The 27737-nt window shown below is 51.0% G+C and overlaps 2 long non-coding RNA genes across 5 annotated transcripts in view; one reads left to right on the forward strand and one right to left on the reverse strand.

Moving 5' to 3' along the window:
* Positions 1 to 411: 411 nt before the first annotated feature.
* LOC131516343 (uncharacterized) lies at positions 412 to 6227 on the forward strand. Its single transcript, XR_009264003.1, has 2 exons — positions 412 to 764; positions 5652 to 6227. It is a non-coding gene; the product is annotated as an uncharacterized LOC131516343 (long non-coding RNA).
* LOC131516341 (uncharacterized) overlaps positions 5621 to 27737 on the reverse strand; it is an 83001-nt gene continuing 60884 nt past the window's right edge. For 2 of the 4 annotated variants that reach the window (XR_009264002.1, XR_009264000.1), the window contains one exon: positions 5621 to 5955. This is a non-coding gene — a long non-coding RNA (uncharacterized LOC131516341). Of the gene's footprint in view, positions 5956 to 8745; positions 9005 to 20002; positions 20256 to 27737 lie in introns of those variants that run through there. The other 2 variants (XR_009263999.1, XR_009264001.1) reach the window with 2 other exon arrangements.

A 27737-nucleotide genomic window follows, 5' to 3' on the forward strand; every position in this document is an offset into this window, starting at 1 on the left:
AATTAAACATATCCCAGGCACCAGGAGAACGTACCCTGGGATATCTAATCGCCTTTGGGTCCCGGGAAGGCTTCTCAGCAGAAAGGATGACCCGGTTAAGATCCAAGGGGTTAAGTAGGAAGCAGCTAAAGGAGAAAGGGGTGGTATGGGGAAGAGCAGTCCAGGCAGAGGGAACAGCATGGTTGAAGGTCTGGAGGCGGGAGACCTCCAGCTCACGAGTTGCTGGCTGAGGCAGCGGGAGGATGGTTGGCAAGGGAGGGCTGAGTCAAGGTGACTCTACAGAGGACAGCTGAGCCAGGCTCGTGGGCTGAGGAGAAGACTCCAGCTTCTTCCTCCCTTCGGGTAGGCGTCGCTCAGTCGCGATCAGCAGGAAGCGATGTGGTCAGACTTGTAATGGCATCATGAGTGCAAAAGCCTCCAGTTTGGGAGCGTTCTGGTGTATGTGACCACGAGGGGAGGACGAATTCACCTCAGCCGCGGCTGAAGTTTAAACTGATGTGTTTCCAATCTACTACAGGTTGACCTTCACGTCGTTCCGTAACGTATTTCACTTAACAGACGCCAGTATTGCGTCACCACGCATCAGGTGCCGTTCTACGTGCTTCTTGCTTCGGAAACATCCGCTCGCTCCGTCCTCACCGTGACCTTGTGACTTCAGCGCCGTGATTATTATTCTGTTTGAAAGAAGAGGCAACCGGGGCGGGGCGTTCACGCCTGGATGGCAGAAGGCAGCACCAGACGGCTCCAGAAGTTTCCATTGCCCGGTGAGGGGTCTGGGAGGAAGCGGGCTCAGGAGCTGCGGTGGGGAGGCTCAGGAAGCAGATGGGGCTTGATGGAGAGTCAGTCAGCTGTCAGGGGAGCCACAGTGCCAGCCACCGTAAGGTGGGGCCTTGACGGCAGGATGAGAGGGAGCGAGGTATCCAGGCCACGACTGCCATCCCCGCTCTTAGGGATCCCTTCTCTTTTTCCACCACAGGATTATCTTCTTTGTGGATCCGGGTCTGCCTCTTCCCTGGTTGACTCCCTCCTTTTAGCAGAACACTCCCTGTTGTAGCATCCTGAGACGGGAAAGATGGAAAGCAAATGTGGAAGAAATCTGTGTTTTAAAAACGCCCTTAGAGCCTCTGATAGATTGTGATTTGGCTGGACATAAACTCTACATTGCAAATCGGTATTTTGGTCAGAATGTTGAAAACATTGCTTCTTTGGCTTCTAGTTTTCAGTGTTGCTGCTGGAAAGCCCACACTTGGTTAATAGTTTGGCTGGGTATAGAATTCTAGGGTGTAAATCAGCTTCCAGAACTGAGTGTTGAGAAATCCAGTGCCATCCTATAACCTGATCCCTTACACATGTCTTGTTTTTGTTTTTGTTTTTCATTTTTTCCTTTCTGGAAGCTTTCAATATCTTCCCTTTATCCATGGTATTATGAAATTTCACAATAATTTGCCTTGATGTGGGTCTTTTCATCATTGGCTGTGTTGAGCATGTGGTGAATTCAGTCAAGGAAACTCATGATTTCAGTTCCGAGAATTTTTATTTTTGTGTTATTTCCTTAAATATTGCCTCCCCTGTGTTTTCTCCGTTTTCCTCTCTTTGGAACTCTGACTATTTGGATGCTGGATATCCTAGATATACCCTCCAATTTTCTTATCTTTCCTCTCTTCAATCTGGTTATCTCTTGGTTTTACTTTCTGAGAGTTCTCCTCATGTTCCAAATGTTGTGTTATTTAACATGTTTTTTGGTCTGTTAATGTTACTTTTCAAGAACCCTATTTTATTCTTGGTTTGATTCCCCCCTTTGCTTTTTCCATTGTTTTTTTTAAATGCAAAAATCTTCTCTACTCGCTGATGATATGACACATAATTTTTTGAAGTCCATTCACATTCATGGATCACTAGGGGTGCCTGGCTGGCTCGGTCCGTAGAGCACGCCGGTCTTGATCTCAGGGTCATGGGTTCAAGCCTCATGTTGGGCACTGAGATTACTTTTAAAAACGTAAAATTCTCGAAGATAAAATGAGTCACCAAATATCAGGTGAAAATCTCTGTGAGGTTGAATGGGGTTTATCAGTCAGTGAAATTCATTCCAAGGTAATTATGTGGGGAAATAAGCATTTCATTGAGGGACTCCTGCCCGCCCCCCCCACCCGCCAACCATCGGGAATATCCCCATTATGTAGATGGGAAAATTGAGTGAATAAGTGAATCACCCACGCTCACGCTGCAAGCTGGGGGTAGCTGAAATTCAAACCCAGGGCTTCTCCCTCCGGAAGCAGTGTTCTGCACCACAGGGCCACACTGCCTTGCAGAGCAGCATCAGCTGACCCATATTAAGTGCTTTCTGTACCCCAGGCCCTGCCCTAAGCCCCTGAAAACCCTCAATCAATTTAATTCTCCCAACAGCCCTTTGAAGTAGGTGCTATTAGTAGATCCATTATTGACGAGCAATCTGAGACACAGAGAAGCTAGACAAGTCGCCCAAGATCACACAGCTGGTAAGAGTTAGAAGCAGGACCTAATCTTGGCAATCTGGCCCTAGAGCCTTCTTGCTTAGAGTCTGAGTCTCCAATTCCCCCATCTGAAAGTGGCAATGTGGTTCCGAACGCATGGAGTTATTTTAAGGATGAAACAAGAGAACACATGTAAGAAATACGTACATGATAGCCCCTCAGCAAATGTTATTTTCATTAAAAACCCTTCCCCCTCTCTAGGGCTTTTCATTTCTTTAAAACCAGAAGCTACAGTTTGGGACTCCCCGAGGCTTTTCTTGGCTGTGAACTTCATGGTTCCAAGAGCTGGGCTGCAGTGTTGGGGGGGTGCCTAACTCAGAGGGGTGATGGGGAGGGAGTGGGGGTGGGGGTGGCAGTGGGAGGCATTAAGACCTCCGGGGATAGAGGAAGGAAAGAATCAGGAGGTGGGAGCCAGTGCAACATATTCTGGACTGTTCCATTCCCCCACTTGGGCCCAGAGCATCACTTCTGTGTTCCCAAATAGCTGTGAAGTTCAAATAACAGACTCCAACTGACACATAAAAAGGAACACATGTAACCACTTACAGGCCAATTAATATCGGGGCGGGGAGAGAGCCACGGGGCGGGAGGCCACTGGGGTTGAAGTGAACAGAATGAGGGCCGCGCTTCCGGCCCTCCGGCTGAAATGGGCTATTATGTGTCATCAGGAAACTTAAGAAGGGGGGAAAAAACAACCTCTGATCAAAGTCCCTTTTGTCAACTTCTAACAGATTAATAGATGACAGATTTTGCACTTAGAGCTCTACTGCAAGGTCAAGGGCAGTGAAATGGGGCTTGTTGGGACTTTTTTCTTCTTTGGTTCAGCTGCGGGGCTGCAGTACTCATCATTCTGACAACTTGGCTGCCTGAAACAGCTCTAAGAAGGTTTGCCTTCCCTGGGGTTTATGTCGGGGAGTGGGGGGGAGGAGGCCCCTCCGTAGTACCCACAGTGACTTTCCCTGCTCAGCCTCCTGCTAGGAGACCTCTTTCTCTGCAGCCCCAACCTGATCGTGCCATTGCCCCCAATACCCCAACTATAGCCGCATGGCAGCCCTCGACGGACCACAGAAGGAAGACACTTCTAATCTTGGTGTCTAAGTCCCTGGTGACTTGGCCCCACCCCCATCTCCCCAGTGCACTTGTATCGGTCACACCGGATCACTTGTGGTTCCCCAGATCCCCCTTGCCTTTTTGCCTCCACATCTTGGCCTCCTCTGCCATGCTTTCTGTTCTTCCTTGATGTCCTACTAATCCATCAAGGCTGTGCCAGCGTCAGCCCCTTTGGGAAGCCCTCTCTGGCCCTCTGCCCTGCTCTCCCAGCCCAAGGAGAGACCCTATCCCCTGTGACCCCAGACCTTTCAAATATGCAGCCTTTGGCATGTTGCCTTGCCACAGGGCCACTATCTGCTCATGGGTCCGACATATCCACTTGGCCGTCTGCAGAGACCAGGGTACTGCCTGGCACAGGGCAGGTGCTCCCCGTTACATAGACGTGGGTACACACAGGGTGATTCACCAAGGTGTGAGGGCTCGTGGAGGAAGACCCCAAGGTCTCCCGAATAATTCCCACCCTGGCAGAATCTGTGACTTGCTTCTACCCAACAGTCTATGGTAAAGGACAGCACTTCCATGATTAGGTTATGTTATAAGGCCAGGATGATGGGCTTTCAACCACATGATTATGGAGCTTTATATAAAACTCCAGACCTGAGTGAGCATTTCTCCTCACTGGCCTGATGAAGGTATCAGCCGTGTCGAGAAAGTCCATGTGGCCAGAAACTGGGGGGGGCTGGCTTCTAGGATCTAAGGGTCCTAGGCCTCCAGCTCACAGGCAGCAAAAAGCCAGGGACCTTGGTCATACGGACACAAGGAAATGACTTTGGCCACAAGCCGAGCGAGCCTGGAAGTGCATCTTTCCCCAGTTGAGCCTCCTGATGAGACTGCAACCCAGCCTAGACCTGGGTTGCAGTTTTGTGAGCTCTTGTGCAGAGGACCCAGCTGAGCCACACCTGGTCTCCGGATCAATGGAGGCTGAGAGGTGATAAATGGGTGTGTTGTTTTAAGTTGCTCCATTTGTGCTAACCTGTTACTTGGCAGTTAACAAACTGATGCAGAAATCATTCCTAAAGTATGCATTCTTTTGGGTATTGAAGACCCAAATAGTGCAGGGGAGAGTCCTGTTAAGTTTTACTCCTATCAGTTGTAAGTTCTTATGTTGGCAAGAAACTTTTGCCACCCATTTCATAGAAGATTCCAGAACAGGGGTCTGAAAAAGGAACATGGGTCAGGCCTTGGGAGAGCAACATAGGAAGATGAGAAACCATAGTTGGACAGGGAACGGGGAGAGCCCTGGATCTGAAATCAGGTTCCGAGTTCCAGGCTCTGCGGTTGATTCGCAACCAGACTTCGAACAAGGTAGCCCCGCGCCCCCACCCCCGGCCCCGGGGCCTCTGTGAGCTCATCCACAACCCATGCTATGAACTCTCCACCTCCCTTGGCTTTGGCATTCTGAACCAACGATGGTTCCGTTTTACCAAAGAACCCTATATTTTAGAGTATGTTCAATCTTTCACTGTTCACTCGTGCAGAATAAGTTACTTCCACTTTCCATAATTTTAGGATTGCTTACCATGAAAGATGCATATTTACTAACCTCATTTCAAAAGAGAGAGAGAGAGAGAGAGAGAATGAATTCGTGGAGAGAACAGAAAGCTATGCCAGAATCCTAGGCTAAAGTAGACATCTATTGGCCTAGTTTCCCTCACCCCATATTTCCAATAGGGAATATATTCCATGTGCTTAGGGTGGTGCTAAGTTAGGCCCCCTTCCCACCTACAGGGAGGGTCACCATGGCCCAGATTTAACCAGTCAGAGTACCCCCAAGTCTCTGGCCCCTGTATTAATTCAAAAAACGAGCATATCTGCCAAGCAGGATTTGCCGACAGGGCTGGTGGAAAAGATTCTTTCTGCTGGCGTTGCTAACCTCGTAGGATGTGATTTTGTGGGCAGTTTAAGGTATGGGACTGCCTTGTAGAAAAGCCTATCTCCAAGGGAGCCCTGGTACCATGAAGCCCTTGAACCCAGCCATCTCTGAAGCCATCTGCACTTACTTAACCTGATAAGTTATCCTTTTATTTGAAGGTGTCTGGGCTGGGTTTCTGCCACTTGTAACCCAAAGAATCTTAACTAATGGTGATAGTTATTTCAACTGAGCGTATAATTTCACCCGAGGTCTCTGGAAAGCCAAAGCAAAAAGCGAACCACACAACTCTCGTGCTCTGACATCACAAACCCCAATGCACCACGAAAGAGCGCCTTTCCTCAAGGGCTCGGGCCGTTTTCTCATGGTCTTTCGCACTGGTGGCCCGGAGCGACATCTTCCACAGCTGTTTTGGAAATGACGCAGAAACATTCCTCATGTGGCAGGCTGCCTCTTGGACTGAACCTTGACAAAAGACCAGCAACAGAAACCAAGCGTCAGTCAGCGTGCGTGAGGACCTCCTGCGTCTTTACCCAGAGAGGCAAACGGGCCACGGGGCTTGGGGTCTGGCCATTAATTGCCCTTGGCCCCTCTCTATGGCCTCCTCAGAAGCACCTCCAAGTGCCGCTCTGAAGTTCGACTAACCCGTCATCTCTTTGGTTGGAAGGTTGGTGTTTCCTTGTGAGACCACAAAGCCATATTACATTCAAAGTTAAATAAACAAACGTTCGAGTCTGTGTTTTATTGGTTCCATACCATCTGCCATCTGGTTTGGGGGAGCAAGGAAAACTGTGGTTTTGTTGGTTTTGTGTGTGTGCGCGCGTGTGTGTGCGTGTGTGCGTGTTGTTGTTGTTGTTGTTGGGTTTTGTTGTTTTTTTTTTTTTTATTCTTTTCCCTGTGAAAATTCTCTAAGGTTGAACACTGACAGCAGTCCGGGCTGGTTAAAAGCCACCTAGTTTCCCACATCTTAACTCTCAGCTAAAATGTTGGAGGCTGGTCTGGGTCCCCATCTGCTAAGCAGACTGTTGTGTGAAAATGAGATCTATACATATGCAGAGCTCCACAGCCTGGCTTCCAAGATCTAAAGAATTGTTATGAGTGAACCACAAGAAGTGCTTATTTAATGTTGACAAGCTGCACCCAGACCAAAGGCTAGAGCGGGGCATATGGAAAAGGAACAGAGAAAACCTGGTGTCTGAACAGCCCGGGCTGTCAGGAAAGGCAGCTACGCCTTCAAGACCCTGGGTTGCTAGAGACTTCGAACTTGTAATGACTTGAAGGAGAAAATAAGCCCCAGACACTGGGTGGGAAATATGCCCCAGCCTGCCTGGAATCTTTAATCTGGAAATTGCGATGGCTCTTGGGGGGTTGGGGCACATTCCACGGTGGGCGTGGGACGAGGGCCGACGTCTCTGAGCCTCCTGTTGGCCCAGCTGTTTTTAGCCAGCAGAGCCTGGAGCTGCTTGAAAAGAATGGGGATATCCCCAGGGGAAGGGCTGGGGGGGGGGGGGGGGACGGAGACAACAAATATTAAGCTAGGGGAGGTACCCTCAGAGCATCAATTTCCACGCCTCTTACACCAGGTCTTTGGCACCCTTGTCTAGAAAACGAAGACGGACTCGGGCATGGGTCACAAATGCACGTGCCCCGGGGCCAGGAAGGTAATGAAACTGAGCGAGTGGCTGGGTGGGGACCAAGGCAAACAGGATTGGGGCCAAAGGGTGGCGGGGACTGAACCAGCTCCAGCGATGGTGGTCACGCGGGGACTCGGCCCCGCGTGGCCAGATTTCCCAGGTTCTCAAGAAAGGCCAGATTTTTTTTTTTTTTTTTTTTTTTACATGAAAACGCCCAGTGTTTCAATGCCGGCAGCAACTACAGTTCCTGAAAGAAAATCCCAGCAAAAAAAAAAAGCCGTCTCCAGCCCACATAAAGCCCACAGGTGTCCAGTGGGTGACCTCCATGGGAAAAACTCAAGGGGACAGTCTTGGAAAAGCCTGGGACAAAGACCACATCTTCCCTTGATGAAGGGCAGAAAGGCTAGTCCAGGCACATTGATCCTTCCTTTGTCTACACGGGCCTCGGACGACATGGAGGTATCTCCAGGCACTGACTCCTCCAGGCTCGGTCCACAGGAGCTGGGAAGGGTCCTCCCTAAGAGGTCCTCCCTTTACTAATCCTGAGCCCCAGGGGTGGGGGTGAAATTCCGGTGCTGGGTCACCCATCCTTCCTGGCCCTTAGTGACACAGACTCTGCCCGGCCACTCCAACCCTGAGCTTCCCCGGTCTTTTTGCTTTGCAACTCGTTGCCGGGAAAGCGATGTGTACATCTGATGCTCCTGTGACATACATTCCCAGGTCCCCACAGTCTGGTCCCTTCCCAGCCACCTTTTTATAGTATCACAAGTCAGCAAGCCGGGAAACTGCACAAAGTGAAACACGGCCATTTCATCTCCGGCCAGATGTCACCTCTCTTGGCATAAGGCAAGAGTCCTGACTGCCTCGGCAGCCAAAGAACTTTTAGCCTATTTCTTTTTCTGGGATTTGTTGTTGTTGTTGTTGTTGTTGTTGTGTGTTCTTTCTAATGGAGGTGTGAAAAAGTCCTAGGTTCAGTTTAAGTCCCTGATAAACACAACTCAGATTTTTTTTTTTCAGCGTCAAAATCTGCATATTTGTATTTCGAACAATGTAGGCGAAACAATGCAAATTCCTCCATGTCGTTTCCTCTTTTGGCCTAATGAATATCATTTGTTCAGTATGAAATCTCTACACTCGATGTCCCGTGCGTTGAAAGCAAAGGTATAGTAAATCTTGATAAGCTATTTAAAAAAAAAAAATTAGGTAGGAGACCTGGTCTCCCATCAGCCTCCATCTTGCTATGGGGTCTTGCTGAGTCATTCACTCTGAGCCTCACTGGCCTCAACTGCCATAGGGACAAGAGGGCATACAACCCCACCCCCACCCCCGCTCTACATTCCTGCAGAGAGAGCATGTGGGGCGGGGAAAGGGTGAGAACATTTCGAGGAGGGAGGCAAGCATGGCAAGAATTCCCATCGCCAAAACCTCACAGGCCCACAGACTCTGTGCTACCTAGGCACAAAACCACCCAGACTGGGAGTCCGCTTCTAGAAACAAGGCTGGGCTCTGAGCTCGTGGGGGCAGCGGGTAGGTCCTGCTATGGCTAGGTCCCGGGGTGTGCGGAGCCTGGAGCAGTCGCTGCGAAATTCTCGCAGGTGAGAATCAGCTGGAAGGGACTGACCTGGCATTTCACAACTTTTCCAACCCCCCCCCCCCCCCCCGAGGCTTGATTGCCCTGCGAGGGAGGATGGGGCCAGGCGTTGCTGTTCTCCAAACAGAACCGGCAAATGGAGGCTTGGCGAGGTCAGGTGAGCTTGGCAGAGCTGGGCTGGGGGAGAACCACCATCCAGATCCCAAGTCTCTCTGAGCCGGGACTCTCGGTGACTCTCGAACCTTTATGGGGGCACAGGGTCTGGAAGCGAGGGTGCTGTCCGAAAGACCTAGAGACAAAGGAGATTTTTTTTTTTTTAATTTTTTTTTTTCAGCGTTTTTTATTGATTTTTGGGACAGAGAGAGACAGAGCATGAGCGGGGGAGGGGCAGAGAGAGAGGGAGACACAGAAGCGGAAACGGGCTCCAGGCTCCGAGCCGTCGGCCCGGAGCCCGACGCGGGGCTCGGACTCACGGACCGCGAGATCGTGACCTGAGCTGAAGTCGGACGCTTAACCGACGGCGCCACCCAGGCGCCCCAAAAAATCTTTCTTAATGTTTATTTATTTTTGAGAGAGAGAGAGAGAGAGAGAGAGAGGAGAGAGACAGAGCGTGAGTGGGGGAGGGGCAGAGAGAGAGGGAGACACAGAATCGGAAACAGGCTCCAGGCTCCGAGCCGTCGGCCCAGAGCCCGACGCGGGGCTCAGACTCACGGACCGCGAGATCGTGACCTGAGCTGCAGTCGGCCGCTCAACCGACGGCGCCACCCAGGCGCCCCTAAAGGAGATTTTTAACTAGCTGATTTGGTGTCGAATCAGACCCAGACTTACGCCAGATTCGAACAGGGAGGTAACATGAGGCAGCAAAGATTTCAGCAAATCTAGGGGAGGCAAAATTAACATGAGGAGAGTTCTATCGCTTGCATGGTTTTATTTTTTATGGTTTCTATTATTTGATTTTCCAGGGGCAATACCCCACCCCACTTTCACCCGTCTGCGGGCTGCACCCCATTAGCACTCACTGCGGTCCACCCAGGTACACGGGTATCTGGCTGGGTCCCAGAACATCTCAGCACGTCGGGCTGAGGGTCTGAGAGTCCTGGGCTCCCGGGATGGACACAAACCCTGCGGCCAGCAAAAGGCAGGTAGCCAACGCGCACGCACACAGCCTCACCCCCAAAGACAGGAAACCACATTCGGTCTGGGCTGGCCCCAAGCGGAGGAAGAAACTTTGAAGAAGTAACTTCCAGATCTGCTTCACCTACTGGAAGAGGCGTCCCTGGACGCCAGCTTTCAAGGATCCCTGGATGCCGAGGCCCTTGGCCCCTGCTCCGTGAAGATGTCCAGGCTGCTGCCCAGAATTGAATGCTGGGCCATTTCCTGCATCTGCCCCATCAAATCCAGCTGAGTGTCTGGGACAATCCCCGCCCATTTCCTGGGCTCCTTTCCGCCCCCCTCCCCCCCTCCACCACCCCCCGCTCCCCCCCCCCCCCGCCGGAGGTTCTGTAACCTCCTCTAAGTGCTGTACCCTTTCATCTAGTTAGACACCCCCTCGGGAGCGAAGGTTAAATTACAAGGCTCAGACCTACTTTTCAGCGAACGTCCCACAAAACCTTTGGTTGACGACCAACAGTGGGGCCTCTTTAGGTAGAAGGCTTTTTCTGTCTTTGAAGCTACTACCCCACCCCTTCCTGCTCCCCTACTCTCCCAGAAGGAAAGACAGGAGTCTTGGATCCTGGGGTCATGGGCCCTTTGGGTTAGGCACTGAGCCCAAAGTCACGGAGCCCTCTTCGGTCTGCTCCACACTCCCTTGGGCGGGGACTTATGCAGCCTCTACTTGGCCATCTCCGGCCACAGGGAGCTCACTAGCTCTCAGAGAATCTTCTTACAACTCAAGCAACACTGAGCATCAGGACGTGCTTCCTCAAAAAAGCTGGCATCTGCTTCTCTGCTCATGAGGACCCACTGGAAAAGACAAATGGCTCCTCAAAGCCACAGCTACACCTGGCAGCAGGGGGCAACAATTTCCAGTCTTAGACTGACTGTCATCTCTGTGTGTGCTTGGGTTAGTCGTTTCCATCCTTTCTGGCCTCCATGTCTCATCTCTAAAACGGGGAAGGTCTTTTCAGTATATGGGCTTTTGTCCGGGCGGGGGCGGCCTTACACTCAAGGACTCAAAGAAGCCAGCACCACAGAAACCATGGACAGAGCCTGCGTTTCCTGGCTCCTCGGCTGTTGTGCTATTTCCACCCTTGGAGACAAGAGAGCATCGCAAGGATATGAGGAGGGGTACTACGCACAGCTAAAGTAGAAATGACGACATGGGGTCATCACTTCCGTGGAAAGAGAGAGCTTGTAGCATGAAGGCAACACAGCAGGACACAAAGACCTTGAGCTGAGGCACAAGAGACAAGGACCCCTGCATCGCGGCTCAGTCATCAACTAGCTAGCTGGCCCTGGGCATGTCGCTTGACCCAGTCCTTGATTTCTTCCTCTGCTAATGGGAGACATTGGAATGGCTGATCTGCACCTTAATAAGTCAGAGAATCGATACGAAACATAGAGGTGGATCAGTTTTAGTAAAGCTATCCACAAGGCTGCTGGCAATGGCACCATACAAATATCACTGAAGCTCTAAGAAGCGGGGGGGGGGGGGTGTGGATGGGTACATGTCTGTCATGGTGAAAGCTTGGTGTCTGGCCAGAGGAGGCCCTTCCTATAGAGGAGAAGGTTCAAGGGCTCAGGTGGCAGAAACAAAGGCTCGACTCTGGGTCTAGGCTCCACCGTTGCTAACCAGGTCCGTAAGCACGACTTGGCTCTCTCAGCCATGGTTCCCTTGTCCTGAACACAAGGGCAATCCCTCCTACGGCATGGAGTTGGCATGAGGCTCAACAGGACCAGGTGCCTGGCACATAGTAGGCGCTGTGCAGGCTACAGAGGTTGTAGCTGGCTATACACGTGCCTGCAGGAGAGGAATAAGCCTTAGTAAAATCCAGAATCTTCCTTAATTCTCTAGCAGTCTCCAAGGACCTTGATCCTGTATCTGACTCAGAAATACCTCTCTGTCTCTGTTTCTGTGTCTCTCTGTCTCTGTCTCTCACTCTCAGACACACACACACACACACACACACACACACGATAAAAGAAAGAGAAAACCACAGTCAGCCTGGGGTGTTCCCAGGCATAGGAAAAACATGTATGGAACAAGTACCCAATGCAATAAATCAAACTGTGGGATCCAAATCTGAGCCGGGGTCCAACCTCCAGCCCCAGTTGCATCGGAGGGCGGGCCGTACTCTCTGTTCCTACAGCCAGCACTGCCCGGAGCTTCTGGCCCACTCTCCTGGCCACTCCTGAGGTAGTTGACCCCTTCTAGGGAGCTCAAGAGTGCCCGGAGTGGGAGGGAGAGAGAAGTGGGCCGGTGGCCGTGGGGATGTTTGGCTTAGCTGAGCCAAGGAGATGGCTATAAAGCCTGGCTGTGGCAAACTGCCCTGATTGCCAGAGTGTTAACGTTGGAAGGGACTGCAGAAAGACATGGAGGTGTGCACACAGGAGCCCCGGGGTGGGGGGTGGAGACTCAGACTCTAGATATGCCTCAGCCTCTAATTGCTGGATGACTGCGGGCAAATTTTACCATATCCAGGCAAGTTTTATCACAGAAAATGAGGGCCTTAGGTTACTAGATATCCTCCAAGAGCCTTTTCTGCAGCGAGATTTTGCTGAATTCCTCTGATGCCATTTAGCTAGTCAGCTTCTCACTGGGCTTCAATTCATTTCAAGAAAGCAGTTACTAAATGTTGATTGCATGCCAGGGGCTTGTGCTGAGCGCTGGTTGGGCCAAGGAGAAAAGACAGGGTTCCTGTTTTGCTGCTGCCAAGGAGCTCACAGTCTTATGAAGGCAAGCCTATCTTTAATCAAATAAATATAATTCAAGACAACACGTAAGGTAGCAGCGATCCCCTTTCCTGGGGAGGCTACAGAAGGCTCCATAAAGGAAAGGGATACCTGAGTGAAAGTTTGAGAGATAAGTAAGAACTTTCCAAAATACCGAAGGCAGAGGGTACGACAGAAACCAAATCCAAGGGGGAGTGTCAATGGATACGAATATTCATCCGTGCAGCTGTAGCATGGAGAGGGATGGAAAGGCATGAAACTAGAAAGACAGAAACTAGAAAGACAGAGTGTGGAAGGGCATGTATGAGAGCCAAAGAATTAGTTCTTTATCCTACGGGTAATGGGGAGCCATCGAAGATTTCCTGGCAGCGGAGTGACAAAACCAGATCTGCATTTTAGGCCATTCATTTTGACAGGAACATAGAGCCTCCGGATCAGCAAACAATAGTCCATGAGCCAAATATGGTCTGCAGCTTATTTTTATATGGCCCGTGAGCTACAGATATTTTTTTTTACTACAACTTTACTGAGAAATGATGTGCATACCATATAATTCACTTATTTATAATATACAACTTAATGGCTTTTAGCATACTCAGAGTCCTTTACTCGGTCAATGCAATGCAATTGCAACCTTTACTCGGTCAATGTCAGAATACTTTCATCTCTTCAAAAAGAAACCCTATATCTTTTAGCTATCACCCGCCCCATTTCCCCATCTCACCTCAGCCCTACTTTCTGTCTCTATAGATTTGCCTATTCTGGATATTTCCTATAAATGGAACCTATAACATATGGCCCTTTGTGTCTGGCATCTTTCGCTTAGTATAATGTTTTCGTGGCTAAGTAATATTCCATTGAATGGACATACCACATTTTGTTTCTCCATTCATTAGTTGGTGGACATTGGGTTGTTTCCACCAAAGAAGAGCATAGACATATGTGGCTCACACAGCCTAAATGCCTCCATCTTTTCACAGACTTGATGAACACCCTGCATAGCAAGACTGGAAGTCAGAATTCCAGGTCAGGGATTCCAACAGTCCTCAAGTGACATCTGATGGTGGCTTCAACTAGAGGGAAGGATGCCATATTGAGTGGTAAAATCAACCGGACTTGGTTGGATGCTTTGGTGAAGGAGAGAACTATTGAGGAAAATTCATTTACCATAAGAGAAGCTGAACTTCAGACAGATAGAGCGGGCAGTCCACAGTGAAATCATGGCTGATGGCAAAGCTAAGCTAAGAATCCAGCTCTCCTCTTGAGTACAACCCATGGACTCGTGAGATTTCGGGAAAGCAGACTAAGATGGTGGCCGTGACCTCGCTATACGACGCTTTTGCCATATGGCTAATCAGCCAAAAATGTGTATCCTGCGCTGGCACGTTGTCTCAACAAGAGCTGACAGTGTCTCCTGGAGACTCCTGGAGTGTGAATGTCTCATGTGTCCCTCCAAACACCTTTGCAGGCTTCTCTTGATCCAGCCCCTTCCTTCCAACTAAAGAGGTAGGTTGCTCCTCTGCTGTCTTCCTCGATCCCTCCAGTCCTGCCCCCAAAGCTGTGAGCTTGGGCACAAAGCAGAAGTGGCTGTGGTGTCCCTACCAAGTTTGCCTGGGAGACTGCAAAGCTGCAGGGTGCCAGGCCCGGGATACGGAATGAACCGAGACAAGGAGTTTTCTCTGCAGCACTTGTCTCTGGTAACTGCGCCCTCCGATCTCTTTCAACTCCGCTGGATCTCAAAAGAATCCAAACTCTAGCTTGGCAGAGAGGGTTCTCTCCCACTGTGCCTCAACATACCTCTCCAGCCACACCCTCTCCCATGTCTCTGTGTCTCTGCTCTCTGCTGGTCTCATACTCTGTTCCCCAAACTTACCGTGCTCCTTTCCTGCCTCTGCGCTCTCCGTGTGCTCCTCCTGCCCCTACCATCGTCCTCCCCCACTCCCTTCTCCGCCCAGAAAACTCCTGCTTATCCTTCAAAACCCATTCAGATATTCTTCCTCCAGGAACTCTCTCCCTCCAGCTCTTGTTCATTGGATTGGCCACACTGAATTGTGTGTCTTTCTCTTCCACTAGACCTTGCCTTTTGTCTACGTCCTAGGAGTTTACGGGAGAGATTGGCCCATAGTCTGTACCCTCTAAATATTTGCTGAATGCATAAGAGAGGGAGCGAGCGAGTGAGCCGGCAAACATTCTTTCCCCCCATCCTTCAATTTCAAGGGGAATTGCATTCTTGAAACCCCTCTGGATCTTTCAGAGGAAGCCACTCTCAGCCTCACTGCTTTCCCTTCTATTGATCCTGGGATTTATGGCGCTATTGTTTCCTTTTATTAGGCTGTAATGGCCTCCGTTAAAACATGTTACATGGAAATAGGCTAATTAAGTGTGTCAAATAAGTCACCATCCCACAGAGTGGCCAGCCCTCCCCGGGCAGTGCTGTGGTGACTCACAGTGGAGGGAAGCAGGCAGGGCACAGGGACAGCGTGTCCTCAACCCTGTTCCTCAGAGCAGTGGAGGCCCACACGTCAGAGGCTCACGGCTCTGCTCCGGGGGCCTCATGGAGTCATGTCCACCTGCATGAGTTGGAGTTGACAGCTCCCACGTTGGGAAACTTGCTTCCTGTTCCTCTGCCTGTTCCTAGTCTGGGTCCACACAGGAAGGGGGAAAGAGTTCAGGTCTCCAGTCCAGGGAAACTTCTAGTAGCAGGCCTGATGATCAACTTTGGTGGGAAACCTGTTTTACCCACCTCTGTTTCCCATCCAGCAACACTTCCCAAATCCATGCTTGTTCGCAGGAAGCCCGGTCAGCAGGAGGCACCCCAGCTCTTGGGTGAGAGGTGAGGGTCTGCCTTTTGAGGAATTTCCAACAGGTCCTTGGGTTAATGAAGACCGGACTCCCAGACAGTGGTGTTTGCTCTTTTAGACAAGGATCTCATCCTGGGCTCTTCTTGTCCATGAGGGGACAGAGTATTTGATCAGATTCTCATGAGAAAGAGTCCCTTGAGGATAGGGACATTAGCTCACACGAACAATTTTCAGTTTTGCTCCCCCCGTGGGAAAAGCCTCATCAACTGCTTGAATCCACTCTTCAAGGCCCAGGCAAGCCCGCAGTCTTCTCCTCCCTTGAACTTCTAAAGACGAACCGCCTTCAGGAGCATGTCTCAAAATACTAACCCTGTAGGCTAATAGGAGGGCTCTGCATGCCGAGAAGCTTGGAGAACATCGTGTGAACAGAGTTACACAGACTTATTTATGCAGGACCTCTCGGAGCTCTCCACATGTCAACGTGCATTACGAATCTTCAAGGAAAGTGTGGCAGGACCCAACTGTTTCCTACCCCTCCCCAGTGTTAGAATCGTATATCCCTGCCCTCTGCTGTGTCATTTTGCAGTTCTTCCCACTAAAGCAGGCTGTGTATGGTTCTAGGGTCCTCACTGGTGTTCAGCTTGGCCATGTGACTTCTTTGACCAAAGGAAAATGAGCAGAAGTGGGGTGTCTCAGAGCTGAACCGGTAACAGACATGGCAAGTGTCTGCTCATTTTCTCTCCTATTTTTGTCATTGCCCCAAAAAGAGCACAGCCCTTCTCCCAGAACGCAGCTGGTGAGGAGCCTGAACACCAACCTATCATCTGAGACCGAGCGGCTCCCCCCAACCCCTTCCCGCCAAAGAATGACAAAGTAGCATCGAGCTGGTTTGTTACTTAGCGGTAAGTGACTGTATTAGTTTCTCATTGAGGCCGTAACAAAATACCGCAAACTGAGTGGCTTAGAGCGGCGTGCATTCATTCCCTTCCAGTTCCAAAATCTGGTCTCACTGGGGTGAACTCAAGGTATTGACAGGGCCGGTTCCTTCTGGAGACTCCAGGGGAGAACCTGTTGCCTTGTCTTCTGCAGCTTCCAGTGGCCACCTGTATTCATTGGTTCAGGGCTCCTCTCTCTGTCTTCAAAGTGCCTCACTCCAATCATGATCTCTCTTACTCCTCACTTTGACCTTCCTGCCTCCTTCTCATAGGGACCCTAGCGATGACTTTGGGCCCATGTGAATTATCCAGAATAATCTTCCCACCTCAATATGCTTAATTCAATCACATCTGCAAAGTCCTTGTTGCCATATAAGGCAGCATTTGTAGGTTCTGGAGATTAAGATGGAAATGTATTTGGGGTCCATGATACAACTTGCTACACTGGCTGATACAAAAAAGGATAAACATATGTAGGGGTTCTTGGGGCACCTGGGTGACTCAGTCGGTGAAGCGTCCGACTTCAACTCAGGTCATGATCTCATGGCTCGTGAGCTTGAGCCCCGCATCGGGCTCTGTGCTGACAGCTCAGAGCCTGGAACCTGCTTCGGATTCTGTGTCTCCCTCTCTCTCTGTCCCTCCTCCGCTCACGTGCGTGCGTTCTCTCTCTCTGTCTCTCAACAGTAAATAAACATTAAAAAAAATTTAAAAATACAGATAGATAGGGGTTCCCTACGTTTTTTGGAATTTTTTCTCACAGGGCAACTCAGAATATCTCCTCCTTCCTTCTGAGGATACCCCTTTTGGAAACTGGGCCCTACCTCTATTATTGGGTATTTCTTTTTTTTTTTTAATTTTTTTTTCAACGTTTTTTATTTATTTTTGGGACAGAGAGAGACAGAGCATGAACGGGGGAGGGGCAGAGAGAGAGGGAGACACAGAATCGGAAACAGGCTCCAGGCTCCGAGCCATCAGCCCAGAGCCTGACGCGGGGCTCGAACTCACGGACTGCGAGATCGTGACCTGGCTGAAGTCGGACGCTTAACCGACTGCGCCACCCAGGCGCCTATTATTGGGTATTTCTACTGCTAATTTGCAATTAAACCAAAACCCCACTGGCCACTGTAGGATTACAAATTCCTGTGGACTCATTTCGGCCACTTTCCCTTGCCGAGAAGGTCTCCTGCTTTCCTAAACTGTAAAAGAGGGATAACATCTGTCAGGCTTGAACCGATCGAATTCCGCAAGATGCTTCTGAGCATGTCGAGGCGGTGACCGGCCATAATTTCTCAACAGACAGGCCTTGCCTTCCTTCCCTGCCTGCCTTTGCCAGAATGGAGAGCTGGCTGCCATCGTCAGTGGTAAATGCTCTTTGGCTGATAGAGGCAAGGTCTCCCTGATAACTGTGTCCCTGTCGTCCACCCTCTGCCCTTCCTCCTACGGTGTTAGGCATGTGGCCTGCACAGGCCTGTATCTATTTGCCCTGCTGCCCCCTAATATATAGAAGTCCCTGGGGGAGGTGGGCAGAAACTGTGTGCATGAATAGATGAGCCTTATCAGCACTCAATAGCTGTGTGGCATTTGGAACGTTTCTCGTTTTCTTGAGGCTTAAGTTTCCCCACAGGCTACCATGAGACCAGATCCGGGGCCCTGCGGCCTCTCCCTGCTGGATTCAAAGCCCTTGAGTCTGTGGCTCCCCCTCTTCCCACCATTTTGGTCAGCACAGCCATTAGACCCCGTTGGTACTGAATAAACATTTGGTGAGTAGAACATGGGTGCCCCTCTTTGTGCAAGCCTTTCCTATTTTGCATTTTACTGGGTTCTGTAAACCAAAATACCCTTCAAAAACCAAAAGAAAAAATGGCAAGTTACCCAGACCCCAGAACAGACCATTGGGACATGTTCAGGATCATTGGGCCTTCCCGGAAACCTCAAATCCCCCATGAAAAAACCAGTGCTACAGGAATAAATGCCACTAGTGAGTTCTGTACTCCAGGCGGACTTGCAGGGCAACCCTCTCCCCACCCCCCACCCGCCACCGAAAGCTTGGATCCTGAAACCCACAAAACTCTTTGGTAGTCACGGAGATTCCCATGGTTAAAAGAAAGATCTATTTTGTGCAAGAAGGGTGACCCAAAAAAGGGTTAAGCCCTAAAAGGTTCATTTCCTCTGCACTGCCTGCTCTAGAATCTGGGATAATTCCTGCCATTAATATTTTAAGCAACTAATTTGACATTTTTCCATTTAATTAACTTGCATACATATGAGAACAGGGTTTTGAGAGTACCATGACATTTAAACAAAGTCATTTAAGTGTTCCCATTTCTGGCAGAGTGCTGCTTTTTTCTTTGCCTTTTTTTTTTTTTTTCTTTTTTGCTCCATTTCTGTTTTGCATTCCTGATCCTGACGCTGGGCTTATTAGCTCAGAGAAGTGACCAAATTTCCCAAAGCAAATGTCCCACAGCCTCAACCTAGGTGACGTGGGTGGGCCTAGAGCTCCGGGCTGCGGCTCTTTTAAACTGGATCCTGCTTTTCCATGCCTTTCTACAAATGGCGTTTCAATCAGAGCAGGCGCGTCACAGGCTAATGTTTTCCTGTTGCCACACCAACCCCGGGTGGGGGTTGGGGGAGGAGCGGCGGGAACGCAGACCATTTATCAAATGTAACCATCTCCACAGAAGAGCTGGGGCTTGGGGAGGGAAACAATAGCTCCGTGACGATTTTCTCTTCCAAATGACAAATAATTGCTGTCATATCATCAAATGATTAAGAAATAAAGGAAAACAGACAAATGGAGTGTATCCATTGAGGGATGGTGGGGGGGGGGGGGTCCTGGGGAGAGGCTCGCTCAATGTTCCATAATTGAAAAATTGCACCCTAATTAGCTCCCACCCCAGAGAATTCATGAGTTCTATGCGCCATCCAATCCGCAGCCCGCCAAGTCACAGAACTTGCAGCCATTAAAGTTTACTGCTGGTTTCAGAAGGGGCTGTGCAGTCTCCACATGCATCCAGAGAGTGAGGCTCTTCAGCTTGCCCAGCCCTCAAGAAGGATTCATTACTTCATACTTTCATCTGCCATAATTAATCACAGATTTTCTCTGCCTATCAACAGCTCCGGCTGCTCTCCCCAGATGAACCTGGGCACTCATGCCTCCAGCTTATCGGCGGTGGCCAGGCCAGCCTGGCTCACACAAGGTCACGGGAGCTGTATTCCCAGGATACAAAATGGCGCCCCCTCATCCCAGGCGCCATGGGAGAGAGAGGGTCCTGCATTTAAAATGAAATTCCGTTGCAAACCGAGCTCATGGGACTCTGGAGAAATCCAGTCTTCATTTCCAACCATGTTCCAGATATTCTTTGGGGCTTTCTAATGAGGCTGTCAGGAAGAATAGCACTGTAAGAGAGGCGTGTCCCCATTCTCTTCCATTCCCTCCCCCCGGACCTGGGTTTAAATCCCAGCTGCATGACCTCATTAGCTGCATGACCTTGGGAAAGTGACTCAGTCTGTCTGAGCATGAGTTTTTCCTTTTGTAAAACGGAGACCATAGGACCTACCTTTCAGAGAAGATGGTGGCTGGAGAATGCCATTGTGAAGGACCTGGGTTATGGGTGTTACCAATGCCTCTTGATGCCTTTACGTAAAGTGGGGGTAATGATCTTACCTCCCCACTAGGATTTTAATGAGAATTGAGTAGAGAACGCATTATATGTGTGTAAAGTGCCTTGCACAAAGTTGGTGCCCAGGAAATATTCGAAATGAACTGAGCTGAATCACACATAATTGGTTCATTCATTCAATCCATCAGCTAATAGTTGTTAACTGCCTACTTTTTGTCAGACACTTTGTTCAGCACGGGATATATGCTGGGGGGGTGAGACAGACTTGATTCATGCCCTTGGAGGCTCACATTCTAGTGGGGAGCACAATGGAAACCAAAGTTAAGAAAAACAACACACAAGTTGTAAAAAGTTCTATAAAAAAAAAAAAAAAAAAGACAAGAACACAGATGAAGGCTAAGAGCTGGTGGTGAGTTTTAGACCTAGCGGCTAAAGATGCAAGCATGTGAGGAATGGTCAGGAAAAGCATTCCAAGCAGAGGACACAGCCTCGGAGAAGCACAAAGTACCTTAACATATTCCAGGAACAGAGAACAGGCGATGAGTCGGGCCATTGGAGCACCCAACCCCAAATCTCAGTGATTTCAGACAATATTAGTGTATCCCTTTTTCTCCTCAGAACCAATCGGGTGTTTGGTTGGAGGTCTTTTGCTCGGTTGCTCAAAACCCAAGCTCCCTGCCATCCTCCAAGGTCTCCTTGGAGTGGTCCATTACAGCCTCTGCATGCAGTCAATGGCAAAAAGAAAAAGCTTTGGGGGCCAAGACCAGAGGTGATGCATCTCACTTGCACTCATATTCCATTGACAAGAACTCCGAGGTACGGCCCCGCCTTACCGTGAGGAGGGGGGGACGGTGTCTGGCCATGTGCACAGGAAGGCAATAAACAGCTTGGGAAGACACATAGCGATGTTTCTGCCTCCCAAGACCAGTAAGGGTAGGTAGCCTGGAGTGAGATGAGACGTGGAAGCCAGTTTGTACAGGGCCATGTAAACAAGGAGAAGTGTGGGGTTCAGGCAAAGAGAATGAGAAGCCATTCCAGGGTATTCCTTACATGCCAGTTTAGATCTAATCCAGTGAGAATGGGAAGCCAGTCAAAACTAATGACATGACCTAAGTTATATCATAAGAGGACCCCTCTGGCTGCTATGAGGAGAACACATCTGCAGAGGGCAATAACGGTCCCTCGAAGGTACCTTGGGTTAGGTGATGGGGAAGGGGATGAAGAGAATGTGACAGATTTGAGAGACTTCAGTCCCTGGAAACTGGCTCCAGTCTCACTGGCTAGCCGGCACGCAGGCGCGTGCCGACCTGGGGCTGTCATGTGAGGCCCCAAGAGATGAGAGAAAACACGAAAGCACTGGGCCATGCAGCTGGCCGTGTGGAGAGGAGGAATTCCAGAAGTTTCCACCTGGACCGAAAGCCGGGAGTCTGTCTCCTCGCGGGCCCTCTGGCCCATCGCGGCAGCAGACCCTCCCAAGTCCTGCTTCCACGGCGGGTTGAGAGAGGTTGACAGTCAACCAGCCCAGTTCCCGCCGGTCCCAGTGCTGGGGGGAGGGGGGGGGAACTGGGATGAAGCGGGCAGTTCTCGCAGAGACCGCTCATAGGGCACAGGCTTCGAGTGGGTCCACTGAATCCTCACAACTGGGCTGGGAGGATGGAAGGCCCTACCGTGGACGCTCCATTTTACAGACAAAGGAACACATTCATGTTGCTCTTATGACTTGCTCCTATTCGTAAAAGCACCGGTTGGGAGAAAGGTCTTCTGCTCGCGCCGGAGTGTGTGACCGGTGGCCTTTGCCTACACTCGCACAGAGACCGACGGGAGCGTGAGGATCTGCCCGGGGCTCTTTACGGTCCGTGTTTCCTGCCAACGTGGCAGTGGCCTCCTCCAACTGGATGCTGCCCAGTCCCATGGTCTTCCAGCGTCCCGTTCCGCGATGCCTTCGGACAGGTCGCTGCCTTATGAAGCCAGCTGATCTTCACAATCACCCGGCAGCCTTTAAATACACAACATCCTGAGCCACCCCATACGTATTACAGCAGACTCTAGGGACAAGGGGAGCCAGTCCGCTGTATTTTGAAATCTTCCCGGGCACACGGCGACATGGCGCTTGGATAAAAGCCTAGTGGTGGGTTCGGTGAGGCTCAGGGAGAAACCGTGATTACAGAGTGAGTTCTTGACAGCCAGGAGTAGGTAAAGGGTCTCTGGCCCTTCTAGTCTCTTTTCCACAGCACTGTCCTCATGCTCCGAAGGGGTCTTGGAGGCATCCATCCCTACCAATGACCTGGAAACGTCAGAGCAGGCCAGGAGCTCCGAGGTTATCTTTCCAACCCAGGGGTTCCCGCATTTCTGTCGGACCAACCGCGTCAGAGCCGGAGGAGGCGCTCATTATCGCGCGGCTTCCTGGCCTCGTTCCGTACCTCCTGTCTCAGCGACCTTGGGGTTGATATTTTCTAAAACACCTCTGGTGATTCCGCTATCAGCCATGTTTGGAAACCACTGTTCCAGCCTTCCCCATGTTGTAAGTCAGTAAAACTGAGGCCCAGAGAGAAGTAATTTGCCTAAGATTACCCGGCCTAGGAGCCAAGTTTCCTGGCTCTAGTCCTCACCCGTCAGAGAGCCCCTCCACGCGTGGGGGCAGGGGGAGGGGGTGCTCAGCCAGCAGCGGCGGGATGGGCCATCATGTTGAAAGAGCTGCTCAAGAGAGATATCTCATTAGCTGACTGTAGCAGTTTTCCTTCCCCTGGTTATTGATGCTTCTTCTCCCTTCTCTCCCTGGTACTTCCCCTGCTCATCCTAATGTGATCAATTACTCACAGGAATAAATTACGCACACAGCCTACAGTCTATTAGGTAATCGGTGATGCACCGGCTAGGGGAGCCAACAGGCAAGACAGGCTGTCTGGAGTGTAGGCCAGCAGAAGGGACAGTGTGGGCCCAGTGCATGGAGGAGTCTCCAAACAGAAAAGCCCAGCCCTCCAACAATCGTCGAACTGTCTGGCCACCCCCCCCCCCGCCCCCCGCCCCAGACAGGCTCGCAGGCCAAACTTGAAAACAACTTTTGAAACAGCTGGCCTGCCGCTCTGTCGGGGCTGCAGTTCCGCGGGCCGACCACCACCTTCCCCATCTCCCACAGCCCCAATCCCTGAAGAGGCCTAGCTCCGATCCAGCTGGCACTAGAGCCTGCCTCTCAGATCTTGGGGTTCATTCAAAGCGCCAGGGATCCTATTAACACGGAGGAAGTCCGGCGGGGGGGGGGGGTGCCTACGACCGCCTTGCCAACACCAGTGCCGCTGGTCTGGAAAACGACGCCCTAGCGATCGGTGTGGGCAGACACTGAGAGGTCAGCTGGCTTGTTCATAGGCGGAGGTTCTTTTCCCGGCCACCCCCCCTTGTATGTGCTGTGCCGCCTGCCCGCAACACCCTCCCCACTGGCATCTGCTTTGAAAACCATTCGCCAGTCGCATATTCTGGCTCGGACGCACCTGCTCTCTGAAAGTCTTCACTGACTCCCCCTGGAGTCTCAACTTAGAGCAAATGATACTTTCACTGTGTCCCGCTCACACTCCGTTATAGCAACGCTTACCTAAATTAGTGTGCCACTCGATGGCCTGGGAACTCGTAAAAACTGTCCCAACTCTTCCGTTTCTCCGTGCCCGAGCCTCACAGAGGGCTCTGCTAGGCACTGGGCATGGTTACAGGGCCTGGGAACTTTTTAGAGATCCCTAAAAACTGTCTGTAGACCTGAAAACAAAATTATTGGATCCCAAACACGAAGGAAAAGCTTTGCAATGGAAATGAATAAAATTTTACTGAAACGTCCACAAAACAGAATATCACATCAACCGCATTAATGGTTTCATTTAGCATTCCTAAAAATTCATAAAAATTTCACTGTCTTTGAGAACAACGTGCAGGTTAGATGTTTCTCACTTTGCAAGAACTCTCGAGCACCCCCATAACTGCTGCGAAATCAAAGCCGGCCGTAGATGGAACGAATTACTTGTAGCCAAATAATTTCAAAAGTGACGTTATAAAATATAATCCTTATTTTTCTTCACAGAAAAAATATACCTCATGTGGAATATGGGTGAATTGCAATACATTTGATCCGTGTGAGTCGGAGCTTCCAGAGCAAGCGTGTCTAGGTCTTAGAAAGTCTGAACACAATCTTGATGTCTGGCCTAGGGGAAGCACGCAGTACATTTCTCCCAAAGGAAGGGGATGAATGAATGGCAACCCAAAGTGATTCTGAAAAGTGCGTAGGTGGGAGGAGAGGAAGGAAAACAGGCGAGAGAAATATATAAAGCCTAAGCCAAAGTTTTAAGACAACAACAAAGGAAGTCCTTGTTAGGGAGAAACCCTAGGCCCAACTGGAAGACAGAAGCAGGCGATATCGCCCCCTACCGGCTGGAGGAGTCCCGGATTGTCCACACATTCTGGCTTCGTTTATTGATCTGTCATTGTTGCTTCTCCCACGCCAAGAACATCAAAGCCCTTTGGAATTCTCTCAAAGAAAGAAGTCAGTGGTCCCCGAGGATCAGCCTCTGCCTCGCTCCGGGAAGGAGGCTCGAGGGGAGCTGTATCACTGGCTTTGTGTCAGACATCCTGAAATGGATCCAAACCCATCTTGAACCTATTTCTACCTTCCTCCTGAACCACCTCTTGGTTAACATGTTCCATATGTTCCTTTCCCTGGTGGAAAATAGGCTTTGCTTTTATTTCAAAGGGCATCACTGGAAAGTCTGGGGGGCAGGGGCTTTGTTCTAAGACAAGCAATCTTTGGGGAGCTCTTTTAAAGAAGCAGAGATAAACAGAAAGATTTATATACAAGATGTTCACCGCAGCATTATTTATAATAGCGAAAGAGTGGAAACAGTCTAAATGCCCAACAACAAGGGGCTGGTTAATGAAATTATGATCTACCCACACAGTAGATATCACAGCCATTAAAAGCCAGGCTTTTGGAGATTATTTTTATAGAAATATCCAATCTTTTGTGAGCCCTTCATAGGTGCCAGGAGGCATTGTCTTTGCTTTCCGTGTCTTACAACAGCCCTGTGAACAAAGCTTTGTCTCCATGTGACACGCAAGGACACTGAGGCCCAGGCAAGCCAAGGTCACACAGCTAGGGCTACAGCTGTGCCACCCTAGAGCTGCACTGTGACGTGACGTGCTGCGTGCTGCTGCCTCCCTCTCACAGAGATTCGTGGAAATTCTGAGCCTGGGGAGTTGGAGGCGAAGTGGCAAATTCCTTCCCGGATCTGCGGCACGCTTTCAGGAAGGAGGGCGGGTCGGGCAGCACCCCAAGGAGCGGTGAGGTTGTGGCCGGGCAGCTCTCACAAGGAGGGTTCCCAGAGGAGGAAAGAGCCCAAGCAAGTTGTGGGGAGAGTTTAGCAAGCACGGAGGACGTGGGGATGGTTAGCACATCAGGTATGTTGTAACCACACTGGAAACCAATAGAGAAACCACAAGGGACTGGGCTGAGCCCTGCGGCACGTGCCGAAAACAGGGACAGTGACCATCGAAACCTCTAGTGTTAGTGAGCCCATCCAGACACCCGTGCTGCGTGCTATTCCAGGTGTCTCATTAAATCCTGAGGACCACAACCTTTCTTCGGGCTATCGTCATGCCCATTTCACAGGAGAGAAAACTGAGACCCGGCAAGATTTAAGTAATGTGCCTGGGGTTTCGACCGGTGAGCAATCGTACCAGAGTTGAAGCGTGTGGTGCAGAGACCAGAGGCCACGTGCTTACCCACTGGGCAACCTCCTCCCTCCTGGAGTTGGGGGGACGGGGGGCGGGGGGTGGCGTGCCAGGCACAGGGATAGGCGTTCACGTTTATCCCCCAGCAGCGCATGCTGTTTTGTGTTCCATCAGCTACAGCTGGCCTCCTTCGCTATTCAGGGAAACCATTCTATATGGAAACGATTACAGAGCCTCCTGAGTTTATGAGAACCCCCAGGAAGCCCAGCTTCTAGCAACACCAGAGGTGGGGGAGGGGAGAGATTCCTCCACATTTGGGGAAAACCACCCAATGGTCTCTGGTTCCTCCAGCTGGTGCCGTGTGAAGTCCACGGGGCATCTGAAACAAAGGAAACTCGCATGCCCACCCCAGAAGTCTTGGGCCCCTCCTCAGCCCCAAGATGCTGGCTCTGCCCCCGTTAGCCTCCAGCCCTAGGGGCCTCAGCCTCTTCCTCCAAGATTGGCCAACTCCTACCAGGTCGCCGGGCTCTGAACCGGCTCCCCAAGCCCGTAGCAAAAGGGCCCAGCCCTCCTGCACCCCTGCCCACCACCCCCAAGGCAAGCTCTTCTTGGACCCTTTACTTCTCTGCTTTCACTGTCCACAGTAGCAAACATGGGGATTTTTCTGGTCTGTCTCCCTTCCTGAAAAGGTGAGTGGAGGTCTCTGTGGATTCTGACTACTGTGCACCTGGAGGGCAGGCTCACCGGGTCTAATAGAACGGACAGCCCTTGGGGGCCAATCCAGCGTCGACACCCCTCCCACCCACAAGCCCACCCCCGAACAGACCCAGAGGAGCAGGCTCTGGAGCCCTGCTGTCTAGGACACACCTCCTTTCTTGGCCCCAGGCCCCCTGCCCCGAGGCACAGCCCCTCAGACTGCCCAGATCCCAGCGACCAGAGGGAGGTCCTCTCCTCCGCCACGACGGGGCATTTGGCGGTGAGGGGGAGAAGCCGGGCAGTGGGGCTCCCCTCTACCAGAGAGAGGAGGAGGGAAGAAGGAGGAAGGAGAGCCGCGAGTGTGGGAAAAGAGCCTTAGGCAGGACTCTGCAGTTTTGGACTCTTAGTTCCTAGAAGCGGGGCTGAAGCTTTCACCCCTGGGTTTTGTGAAACTTCGCCACCTCCTTTCCACAAGGTCATCATTTGGCTTGAGCAAAATGTCCCTTGCAGCCAAATGGGCCCCAGGTAAAGCAGCCTGAACTAGCCCATCGAGGCTGGAGGGGGCCATCCCCCCGGAGGGCTGTCCTGAAGGCCTGGGCCCTGCAGGAGCGTTCTCAGCTCGGGGCCCCATCCTCCCCAGACCGGAGCAAGGCAGGGGGCATTGTGTGGGGAAGGTTGCCGCTGAGTCCGTGGAAGTTCAATGGCACTCTAGACTTGCTGTACGATGGGCTCAACCCCAGACAAGTGCCTTTCACGTTGGCCTCTAGGACTTCTGCAGCCTGCCTCCCCTGGACCCACTCGCAGTTGCCATCTTGGTGGCAAAGCCTGATTAATCCTTTATCTCATGCTTCTGCATCTAAAGTAGCTCCCCACTACATACAAGGTAAAGTTCAAGTTCCCCACCACGGCGTTCAAGTTCACTGTGTACCTCCTGCAGCCTTATCGCTCCCCATTTCAGATTCTGTGTCTTAGCTGGATAGAACTCCATGCCTTTGCTCATTCGGTTCCCTCTGCCTAGAATTCCCTTAGCTTGCGTCTCTGCTTTGCTAACTTCCACTCCAACTTCCCAGGCTGGGGAAAAGGGTTCCTCCTCTGGGCTCCCGTACCTCTTGGCCTCACTTAGCCTGTCAAAACTCAGACCAGACTACGCTGTCACTGGCTGCTTTCTTGTCTTTCCACTGCACTATGGACTCTCCAAGGGCCAAGATCACCACTGCTTCCCCCTTCCCCAGTGCTAGGTCGGGTGTAAATTGGCCTCTGTCCACTCGCCCACCCCACCTCGTGGTTACTCTCTCCAACCAAGCTACCGATTTCCAAGAGAATGTTCAGGCCACCCGTCCGGATCTTAGAGATGATGCAACGAGGCTCAGAGG

Source organism: Neofelis nebulosa, chromosome 7, assembly GCF_028018385.1.
Source record: "Neofelis nebulosa isolate mNeoNeb1 chromosome 7, mNeoNeb1.pri, whole genome shotgun sequence".
Taxonomy (NCBI): domain Eukaryota; kingdom Metazoa; phylum Chordata; class Mammalia; order Carnivora; family Felidae; genus Neofelis; species Neofelis nebulosa.